The 11,630-nt window shown below is 44.7% G+C and overlaps 1 pseudogene across 1 annotated transcript; it reads left to right on the plus strand.

Moving 5' to 3' along the window:
• Positions 1–9,327: 9,327 nt before the first annotated feature.
• Positions 9,328–11,326, plus strand: LOC308527311 (DNA-(apurinic or apyrimidinic site) endonuclease 2-like; annotated as a pseudogene). The gene is made up of 2 exons: positions 9,328–10,042; positions 10,513–11,326. The product of its transcript is annotated as a DNA-(apurinic or apyrimidinic site) endonuclease 2-like (transcript).
• Positions 11,327–11,630: the final 304 nt, after the last annotated feature.

Genomic DNA, 11,630 nt, shown 5'->3' on the forward strand with positions numbered 1-11,630 from the left:
AACCCTTAGGATAGTATGGCAGATAAGTGCTGAGTAAACGTTAGCAAGTAGTAGATACTCTCTTCTCTATCCTGGTTGCTAATCTTCTCCATAACTTCTACCTGCTTTTAGCCTCCCAACAATATGCCCACTGAGGACCTTAACCAGGTGCTACTCTGAGTGTGTGAAGATGGGAAGGAGACTCAATATGCTTCAGAGCGTTATTCTTCCATCCGGGCAATTTCCCTGCTGTGTTTTAAATAATACATGCAACGACAGCTTCCAAGGCCCACTTCTTCAACAAAACATGTCATAATGCGGGCAACTAACATCCCATAAGAGAATTAGTGATGGAAAACATGTGCAGGCCTCTCCCTCTGCCGATGTCACCTCTTCACTCTGCTGCTGGTGACAACACTCTCTCCTGAAACCATATACATGTGGTCCACACCCCCCCAAATTAATTAGCTGCGTAGGATCATTACTCTGGGAGTCTGTACAAATCCATATATATATTTCAATTGATTTCAGAGAGTAGGGAAGAGAGAGAGAGAAATATCGATGAGAGAAAATCATTGATTGGCTGCCTCCTGCACGCCCCCTCCTGGGGATCGAGCCCATAACCTGGGCATGTGCTTTGACCAGGAATGGAATTGTGACCTCCTGGTTCATAGGTCAACTCTCAACCACTGAGCCACGCTAGCTGGGGTACAGATCTTTTTCTATCCCAACCTTTATCCAGCCAACACAGAAAAATCTAAACGTGGGAGAGAAAGAGGAGCTTGCCTGTTTTCTTGCTACCATTCTGATCACAAGTTTACTGGGAACAAAAGGTTTTCTTTACAAGAAAATACAGATAACAACATTTAGTAAGTCATTGCCAACAGAAACTAAAATTCCCCATGCTGTCAATATTTCTGTCTCCCAGATGCCCTTCACGGCGGGCCTGTGGCCATGGCTCAGCTTCTCGGCCCTTCTCTGGCTCACCTCCATCTGCTCCAGGTGACTACAGCACCATTCCTTTCAAGCCCTCACCTGGGTGCTTGTTCCTTGGGTTACTAGAAACCCACCACTTACTCTCTGAGGCTGAGCCACGGTTCTCTCGTTGCTGTGATGCCATAGCCCTGTCCTATGCCTACTACACCTTCCCAATCTAAGCATTTGGGTGGGAAGGTGGAGGTGGGGGTCAGAGAGACTTGCCAGGCATCACTAATCACGTTTGGCAATAATTTTGATGTCTTTTCCCAACCAATTCACATACCACACCACTAGCACCACCATAAGGAAATACTTTTTTCCAATTCATATCACATTTTCAGCTGGCATGCCACAGCTAAACTTATAGATTACAACTTGTCTAATACATGACCCAATTCTACTTTTAACCAGCCCCTGGCCTAGTGACCAGGCCATCTCCCTCTACTCTCTCAGTAGAGAGAGTGGCTCCAAGGTACAGGCCAAAAGAATCCTTTATTACCATTCACCGTGGTTCATTGAGGCAACCTGAGGAGCGATGGCATTGACCTTCCTGATTACCTGCAAAATTCTAAGCCCATTGAGAGTTAGAATAAACCTAATCTTGGTACGGTGCCTGACTCCATGAAGCATAGACAAGTCTTTCCCGCAGGGGAATGCATTCTGAAGGCTATGAGAAGCTACCGCTCATGTGTCCTGCTGTAGAGTCTCTTAAAACAAATTACATGAAGTTTCCAATAAAAATCCAGTAATACTGTATCTAAATTTTAATGGACAGTTCTAGATATTGAAAACTTTTAAATATTAAATAATCAATTAATTCAAACTCCAAAAAGCAGGTCTTTAATAACATTTCAATAATAGGAAAACCTAATAGACCATGAATATCTCATAATTAAGAAATATGTGATATGGGAAAGTTGTACATATATGTTTCTCTGTGTGTGTGTGAGAGAGAGTGTGTGTGTGATCCCTTCAGTAGGAGGGACCATGGAGTTCATTATATGTTAATTGAAAAAAATAAATAAACAGTCCAGCCAGTGTGGCTCAGTGATTGAGCGTCGACCTATGAACCAGGAGGTAGCAGTTTGATTCCTGGTCAAGGCACATACCCAGGTTGCAGGCTTGATCCCCAGTAGGAGGTGTGCAGGAGGCAGCCAATCAATGATTCTCTCTCATCACTGATGTTTCTCTCTCTCTCTCCCTCTCCCTTCCTCTCTGAAGTTAATAAAGATCTATTTAAAAAATAAACACAAAATCAGGGATAAGATGAAACTTGAAACTCAAAATATTAAATTCTTATTACCTTTCAGCTTTAAGTAACTTAAAATACAGTCATCACTCTTTTCTCTTGTAATTCCTAGAAAACAGGATGAAAGAGGAAATGTTTAAATGTGCACTTAAACTTGAACTGTTGTAAATATATGTTTTCTTTGAAACTGCAGGGAAAAGGAAAGCCAAACAAATAAATTTAAAAAAAAAAAAACTGTGATAGTAATTTTCAAGGTATCAAAGACAAATGCTGGAACATCTTATTTATAAATTTATGACAGATCTTAGTGGGGAGGAGCTTGGGGGAATTGGAAGAGACTAACCAAAGAACTTATACACATGTGTGCATGGACATAGACAATAGTGCGATGAAGACCTGGGGTAAGTCAGGGGATGGGTAAATGGAGGCAAAGCAGGGGGGATGGGGGACATCTGTAATACTGTCAACAATAATATATACATTTATATATATATACATATATATATGTGTGTATATATATATATATGTATGTATATATATATTAAAGCTGAGGTCACTGAAGGTCAGCATCCCTCTGTGTCCAGGTAGAGCTACCTCTATACATACTAAAACTTTAGAGAATGCTGCTCTGAGTGTGAATGAAGGTGTACCCAAAGACCTACATGATTCAAAGGTATTTTGAGTTTATTTTAATTTACTTGTTACACTAATAAAAATAGTTATCAAATGTCAAAATAAATAAATGAAACAAGCACTTGCTCTCCTGAACATAATGACAGCTTTACTTCTGTGTCCTATTAGATAAGTCACAGTGCCTGATAGAAACTCTCCCTCTGCTAGATCTAATTGGTAATAATTAAATTTCACCAGTAGGCCTGTTCCATATTATTTTTAAATGTATCATCCCAACTTAACCACAGGTAATGGATGCTGTTCTCTGTAAAGGACTCTCAAGGGTAAGGTAGTGACTTTCAATTACAGACAGCGTGAAACTTCCATTGTCTGCCCTTCTGTATTCAGCGTCCCCAGTCCTTGGGTTGCAGCCAGCTAACAAAAGACAATCTATGGCCATCTTTCTTATTAGATTAGACTGTTGACAGTATGATAATCCACATGTGAGAGAAAGGCTGATAAGATGAGTGAGCAGAATTCTCCTTCTTCACAGCAAGCCCATGAAGAACATCATTTAGATTCTGGCAAAAGACACTGCCCTAAGAGCACCCTTGGTGGTAGTTCTGTGTCTGCCCTGTACAGGTTGTGTCTTCAAAACATCTGTTTGATAGGCTTGTGCTTGCCCCCACCCCGTGTTGTCCCCTTCTTGGAGGCAGGAAATCCAGTGTGTGTTCCTCTGAGGTCCCGAGGGAGCCAGTGATCTTCTCTGAACAGTAGGTAATCAATAAGGACTTGTTAGGCTAATTTGCTTGCCACTTCTGTTTGCCAACAGTTCACAGCGACTCCACATCGCTTGATGTTGTGCTTTAGTGAAGCCCCTATGAGGCCTTATAACAGTGTCACACGATGGAAAAGGCAGGGAACAGGAGATCCTAACACCTGGATTTTGGTCCCAATGTGCTGCTAACTTAGATGTTATGGGGCATGCCAAGAAAAAAATAAAACCCTCATTGGGCCTTTAGACTCCTTGACACCCTCCCACAGAGAATCTTTAATGTCACCTTCTAGTGAGATCTCCCTAACTATCTTAGTTAAGATTACAACCCCGACCAGCTCCAATCCAGAAGACCTCTCCCCTATTCTTGCTTTATTTTTTCTTCATACTACTTAGCACCATCTCACACATTAACTTACTGACTGTCTCCCCTCACTAGAATGTGAGTTTCATGAGGGCAGAGACTTAGTCTCTTTTCCCCCTTACCTGAGGACATGCTTTTTATGATTTTAGAGCAAGCGGGGGGGGGGGGGGGGGGGAGGAGGGAAATAAGAAGGAAGGGAGGGGGAGAGAATTGATGTAAGAGATACATCAATCAATTGCCTCCAGTATGTGCCCCAATGGGGATCAAACCTGAAACCTAGGCATGTGCCCCAATCGAACCTGCCACCTTTCCGTGTATGGGATGATGCTCCAACTAACTGAACCACACTGGCCAAGGTGACACTCTGTCTCTTTTAACAAAAGTATCTTTGATAAATGCAAGGGAGACTTTAAATTTTTTTATATTTTTGTTGATTTCAGAGAGGAAGGGAGGAGAGAGAGAGAGAGAGAGAGAGAGAGAGAGAGAGAGAGAGAGAGAGAGAACATCGATGAGAGAGAATCATCAATCGGCTGCCTCCTGCACGCCCCCTACTGGGATCAAGCCCACAACCCAGGCAGGTGCCCTTGACCAGAATCGAATCTGGGACCCTTCAGTTCCCAGGCCAGCCCTCGGTCTACTGAGCCAAACCAGCTAGGGCTGCATCAGAAATTCTAGATGCTCAATGAATACTGTTAATGAGAAATATATAACTGACATTCCACTCATGAGAAGAAAATAGAATTAATAGATTGAGACTGGACGAAGGTCCATTGCTTTAAGATTTAAGGACCCTTTTCCCAGAAAATAGGATACATATGTGGCTAAGGAAGAGAACATATAACATTTGCAAATTTCGTATTACAAGTCCCTCTTTGTTCAGAAAGTATGCAAACCTAGTCTTCGTATTTCTTCTGGAGAATAAGGAAAAACTTTCACTCCGGTTTTCTATTTCATAGAAATTGTCAAGAGAAAATGAGTGATGACTAGATTCCAAGTTACATAAAGCATTTGCTGGCATTTGGCACTTCAGAGAAAATTAACAAGAGGGGGTGAGAATTTCTCTTCTGGGAGTCAGCACTTCAATACAGCAGAGCCTCCATTGGAAGGTTCAAGAGCCTCTGCTTGTAGTCCATCCCCAATCCCGCGAGCATAATGTCATCTGATGGCTCAGATCATTGAAGAATCTCGCCTTCAGGCAAAGGACAGGAAGCAGCAATGAAACATCTCAGTACTACTGAATATTCTGTTTGACAGGGAATAAGCGGATTGAAAAGCTCCGTCGCATGGTCTGTCTCTCGGTGCCCTGCAATTTTCCATCTTATTGTCATTTTTTAAATTTGGAGAATAACTTAGCCTTACCAGCCCTGGCAAATCTACATGGTAATCATTCTTCCAAGTCTTCTCCAAAGGTCCTACGGCCAGTTACCTGGGTAGCTGTTCACTGGGGGCACAGAAGGTAAATTTGATTTTTTATAGCTGTTTTGCTTTGTCTTTCTTGTTGTAGGGTTCTTGGACAAATGGGCTGAGTTCAAATGGATACCCAGGGACATGAAGTGCCCTTAGAGCCCAATTGTTAGAGTAGAAGCACATGGGAAGCAAGTAATAAGTCCTGCTCTGGCCTAGATTTGACTCGTGGTAGGTCCACTGGATTTACTTGGTTCATGAACTCACCCAGTAGTTATTTCTCTGGTCCCTGAATGTATGTACAAAGTATTGGGCAGAATTAACAGTAATTCTTGACATGTGAGGTAAGAACAGTTGCAGTGAAAGCTTTGGAATCTCCTTTACTCTGACTGAGCTAGTTGAGAAAAAGCATGAGACTTCCACTCCTCGTTATGATATAGAAAGTAACAACAGCCCAGCCGGAGTGATCTGTGGTTGAGTGTCGGCCCACGGACCAGAAGGTCACAGTTCGATTCCCAGTCAGGGCACCTGCCCGAGTTGTGGGCTCAATCCCCATTGTGGGTTGTGCAGGAAGCAGCCGATCGATGATTCTCTCTCATCGTTGATGTTTCTATCTCTCTCTCTCTCTCCCTTTTCTCTCTGAAATCAATAAAAATATATTTTAAAAATATTACATACTTTTAAAAATTGCTATAATATGAAGATTCTTCCACACCCATTCATGGATTAAAAGACTAAAAATTGGCCCAGCCAGTGTGTCTCAATGGTTGGGCATCAACCCATGAATCAAGAGGTCACCATTTCGATTCCCAGTCAGAGGACATGCCAAGGTTGTGGGCTCAATCCCCAGTAGGGGCCATGCAGGAGGTAGCCAACCCATGGTTCTCTCATATCCATTTTCTATCTCTTTATCCCTCTCCCTTGCTTTCTCTCTCAAATCAATTTTTTAAAAACCTATAGAAAAAGACTCAAAATTATACGTATTTCATGTCTCTCCAAATGCAATGCAATTCCAGTCACATTTTATAGAAGTTTACAAGCTGTTTCTAAAATTTATATGAGAATGCAAAGAACCTAGAATATCCAAACCAAAATTGAAAAAGAAGGATAAAGTAAAATATTTACATTGTCTGACATAATGACTTTACAGCTACAATAATTAAGAGAATGTGAATGGCCTAAGCACAGATGAATAGGTCAATGGAACAGAAGAGTCCAGAAATAAACCAACACACATATGATCAACTCAGTGGCAAAAGGAAAGTCTTTGTAAACAAATAATTCTGGAACTGGATAAACATATGGGGAAAAAATGGGTCTCTACCTCTACGCAATCATACAAAAAAATTAAATTAAGATGGACCATAGAACTAAACACAAAAGCAAGATTCAAAAAGCTTTGAGCAGAAAATACAGGTATGTGTATATTCATGATTTAGAGGGAGGAAAGGTTTCTTAAATCAAAACAAAAAGCATTAACCATAAAGGAAAAACATGATAATTTAGATTTTATTAAAAATAATTTTCTGCTTATCAGAGGCACCTTTGAAAGTGAACAGTCAATCCACAGACTGGGAAAACAGTCACAGTATAACCTTAAGAAAGAAATCATAGCTCCAATATATTCTTAAAAATTACTACAAACCTACAATAAAAAGAAAAACAACCCCGTTTTTCTAAATGGGCAAAGACTTGACCAAGACAATAAGAGAAGATATAGGTATAGCCAATATCACATGAAAATGTGCTCAAAATCATTAAGCATCAGGGAAAAGTAAATTAAAACCACAACAAGGTGTCATTTCACACCTCTTAGAGTGGTTAAAATCAAAACAGTAGTACCAAATGCCAGTAGTACCAAATATTGACAAGGATGTGGAGCAATTATAGCCTCATATACATATTGTCAGTGGGAATGAAAATTAGATAAGTGAAACATATGTCCACACACACACAAAAAAAACTTGTATATCAATGTTAAAAGCAGATTTACTGCCCGGCCGGTATGGCTCAGTGGTTGAGTGTTGACCCAGGAACCAAGAGGTCACCATTCAATTCCTGGTCAGGGCATATGGCCAGGTTTTGGGCTCAGTCCTCAGTGCGGGGCATGCAGGTGGCAGCTGATAGATTATATTCTCTCTTATCAATGTTTCTAGGTCTCTGTCCCTCTTCCTTCCTCTTTCTAAAAAGTCAATAAAAACATATTAAAAAAAAAAAAAAAGAAGCCCTGGTCAGTTTTCTCAGTGGTTACAGCATCGGCCTGCAGACTGAAGGGTCACAGATTAGATTCCATCAAAGGCACATACCTCAGTTGCAGGCTCAATACCAGGCCCTGGTCAGGACGTGTGTGGGAGGCAACCGATCAATGTGTCTTTCTCACTTCTATGTTTCTCTCTTTCTGTCTCTCCCCTTCCCTTCCTCTCTCTTTCTAAAAAATCAGTGGGAAATATATGTCCTCAGGTGAGGATTAACGGGGGGGGGGGGGGGGGGGCAGCTTTACTTATAAAAGTCAAATCTTGGAGATAATTCAAGTATCATCAACAGGAGATTAGATAAACAAGTTATGATAAATCTAACTATTGGAATACTACTGAGTAGTAAAAGGAACAAGTAGGAGCAATGTGGATGATCTCAAAACATTATGGTGAGAGAAAAGCCAAAAGAAAAAATTCACACAGTATGGTTCTGTTTATTTTTTAAAATATATTTTTATTGATTTCAGAGAGGAAGGAAGAGGGAAAGAGAGACAGAAACATCCCTGATGAGAGAGAATCATCCATTGGCTGCCTCCTGCATGACCCCTACTAGGGGTAGAGCCTGCAGTCCGGGCCTGTGCCCTGACCGGGAATTGAACTGTGACCTCCTGGTTCATACGTCGACTCTCAACCATTGAGCCACTCCCGCTGGACTGATTCTGTTTATATGAAACGCTAAAAAAAGCCAAATATAATATATTCAGAAAGTAGATCAGTGTTTGCCTGGGGTCAGTTGAGGGGGCAGAATAAACTTGAAAAGGACACATGAGACCTTTGAGGGCATAGAAGTGTTCTATATCTTGACTATGGTAAGTTTCACCACTTATACAACTGTCAAAACTCAGTGAACTATACAGTTAAGATCTGTGCAATTTATTATTACTGAATTATGCTTCAATGAAAACCAACCAAACCAACCATTGATTAATTAAATATGTATTGTTCTTGGGCAGAGATTTGTAACACCCTTAAAAAACTAGATGTTGCCCTAGCCGGTTTAGCTCAGTGGATACAGCATTGGGCTGTGAACTAAAGAGTCCCGGTTCGATTCTGATCAGGGGAACATGCGCAGGTTGCTCGCTTGATCCCCGGTAGGGGGCGTGCAGGATGCAGCTGATCAATGATTCTCTCTCATCATTGATGTTTCTATTTCTCTCTCCCTCTCCCTCCCTCTCTGAAATCAGTTAAAATACTTTTTTTAAAAAAAAAAACAGAGAACTAAGAAGACAGAAGGGAGAAGACAGAACCTACACAGAACCTACAGACAGAAGAACTTCGCTGGAGAGAACATGGTAAAAGATCCTGGACTGAACCTGACTACAGAAATTGGCAAGAGAACCTGACTAGAACCTGGTGACTGAACCTGGCTGGAGAACCTGGACAGAACCTGGCTGGAGAACCTAGCAAGAGACCATGGACACAGAACCTGGCTGGAGATCCTAAACAGAACTTCGCTGGAGATCCAGACCAGAACTTGGCTGGAGATCCTGGCTAGGCTGCTGATCAACTGAAAAAAAAAAAAAAATAAAAAAATAAAAAAAAATAAAAAACTAGATGTTGGTCCTACCGTTGCATGGCACGTCAGAGGACGCCTGCGCAAGAGCGCGCGAAAAGCGGGAAGGCCCGTGCCAGGGGGACTTGGGGGAGTCCTGCCGCTCTCTGGTCCCCGGGTTGGGCGCGGGCTGGGAGATTTTAGCGGTTCGGTGTCACAATGCTGCGCGTGGTGAGCTGGAACATTAATGGGATCCGGAGCCCTCTGCAAGCGGAGGAGCCGAACAACTGTACCACCATGGCCGTGGCGCGCGTTTTGGACAAGCTGGATGCTGACATCTCTGTCTCCAGGAGACTAAAGTTACCGGGGATGTACCGACAGAGCCCCTGGCTATCACTGAGGGCCCAACTCCTATTTCAGCTTCAGCCGCGACCGGAGTGGCTATTCCGGTGTAGCCACCTTCTGTAAGGACGGCGCCACCCCAGTGGCTGCTGAAGAAGGCCTGAGTGGCCTTCTTGCCCCTCAGAATGGGGATGTGGGTTGCTATGGAAACATGGATGCGTTCAGCCAAGAGGAGCTTCGGGCTCTGGATAATGAGGGCCGGGCCCTCCCTCCTCACTCAGCACAAGATCCACACCTGGGATGGTAAGGAGAAGATCTTGACCATAATCAACGTGTATTGCCCCCACGCTGACCCTGGGAGGCCTGAGCGGCTGACCTTTAAGATGCGCTTCTATCGCTTGCTGCAGATCGGAGCAGAAGCCCTCCTGGCAGCTGGCAGCCATGTGATCATTCTGCGTGACTTGAACACAGTGCACCGCCCCATTGACCATTGGGATGCAGTCAACCTGGAATGCTTTGAAGAGGACCCAGGACGCAAGTGGATGGACGGCCTGCTCAGCAAGCTGCATTGCCAGGGTGGGTCCCACGTAGGGGCTTTTATTGATGCCTGAAAGGACAGAACAGGACTGATAGCTGTGTCCTTATCCCCTCTTCCAAGAAAAAGCTGCAGAATGTATCAGTTACTCAGCCTGCCCTTATCTCAGCCAATGGGAAAGCGGGGGAAACTAGCCCAAGGCCAAGAGTATGCTGAACACACCCCTGTCTTTGTGTAACCAGACCCTAGCTGCACCCTGCCCTTGCGTCACTAGCCCCCGGCCCTCACTCAACCAACTGGAATCGGCCAAATCAGTGGTCAGAGTGTGCCCCCACCCCCCGACCCCAAGCCCTATAAATTCTTTGTTCCCTTGGGACTCGGGGCTCTCTCTTGCATCCAGTAATGGAGATGGGGGCAGGGGGGGGGGGGACCAAGTCCCGGGCTTGAATAAAGGACTCTATGCTTTTGCATCGGACTCGGCTCCCTAGTGGTCTGTCTTGGGGGATCTTGAAATCTGGGCATAACAGTGCCTACCGCTGCTTCCATCCAAAGCAGGAGAGGGCCTTTACCTGCTGGTCAACAATCACTGGCGCCCGCCGTCTGAACTATGGCTCCCGGATTGACTGTGTGCTGGGAGACAGGACTCTGGTCATAGACACCCTCCAGGACTCCTTCCAGCTGCCTGAGGTGATGGGCTCTGGCCATTGCCCCGTGGGGGCAGTCTTGAGCGTGTCTTCTGTGCCGGCAAAACAATGCCCTCCTCTTTGCACCCGCTTCCTCCCTGAGTTTTCAGGCACCCAGCTCAAGATCCTTCATTTCCTCGTCCATCCCAAACAAGAGCCTGTGTCCAAGCAGTCAGTGCTGCAGCTCAGCAATCAAACCCAGGGACAGATGCACCAAAACAAAGCCCACGTGAGCTCGATCAGGCCTCATCCGAGTCGGGCTGGCTCCAGCAAAGGCCGAAAAAAACTGATTAACTACTTCCAGTCATCCTCCAGCCGTCTCCAAGCTTCTACCAATTTGGAGCGTCCTAACCTGCATGCCCTTGTGACTCCAAAGATCCCAGAAGACGAGGTGATGGGCAAAGGGGTAGTGGGGCAGGCCAAGGATGCAGAGGCCAAGGATGAGAAGGAGGTACGGACCTCCTTCTGGAAGTCTGTGCTGGGGGGTCCCTTGCCCATGCCGCTCTGTGGGGGCCACAGGGAGCCATGTGTGATGCGAACTGTGAAGAAGGCTGGACCCAACCAGGGCCGCCACTTCTACATGTGTTCCAGGCCCCGGGGGCCTTCCACCGACCCCTCTTCTCGCTGCAACTTCTTCCTCTGGAGCAGGCCCCGCTGAGCCCACCCAGGCAAGGGATGTCTGGCCTGGTCAGCCCTGTGCATGAACTGAGGCCAGCACCTTTCTAAGCTGTCACCTCCTCCCGCAAGGCCTCCTTCCCCACCCCCTCCTCCTCCTTCACCTTCCTCAGGGATCCTTCTGTTTCTTCTTTCTCTTCCTCCTCTAAGGCCTCTCTCCTCTCTCTTCCTGCCTTGCTCCTCATTGGTGAGCACTTGTGCCTTAATTCTGCACCCCAGTCCTCCACCCCAATTTCCATCTTCCTGTAAGAAGCACACAGGAACCAGTTGCTCCAGGAACTTTTAAG

The sequence above is a fragment of the Myotis nattereri genome (assembly GCF_964212035.1).
Source record: "Myotis nattereri genome assembly, chromosome: 11".
NCBI classification, from domain to species: domain Eukaryota; kingdom Metazoa; phylum Chordata; class Mammalia; order Chiroptera; family Vespertilionidae; genus Myotis; species Myotis nattereri.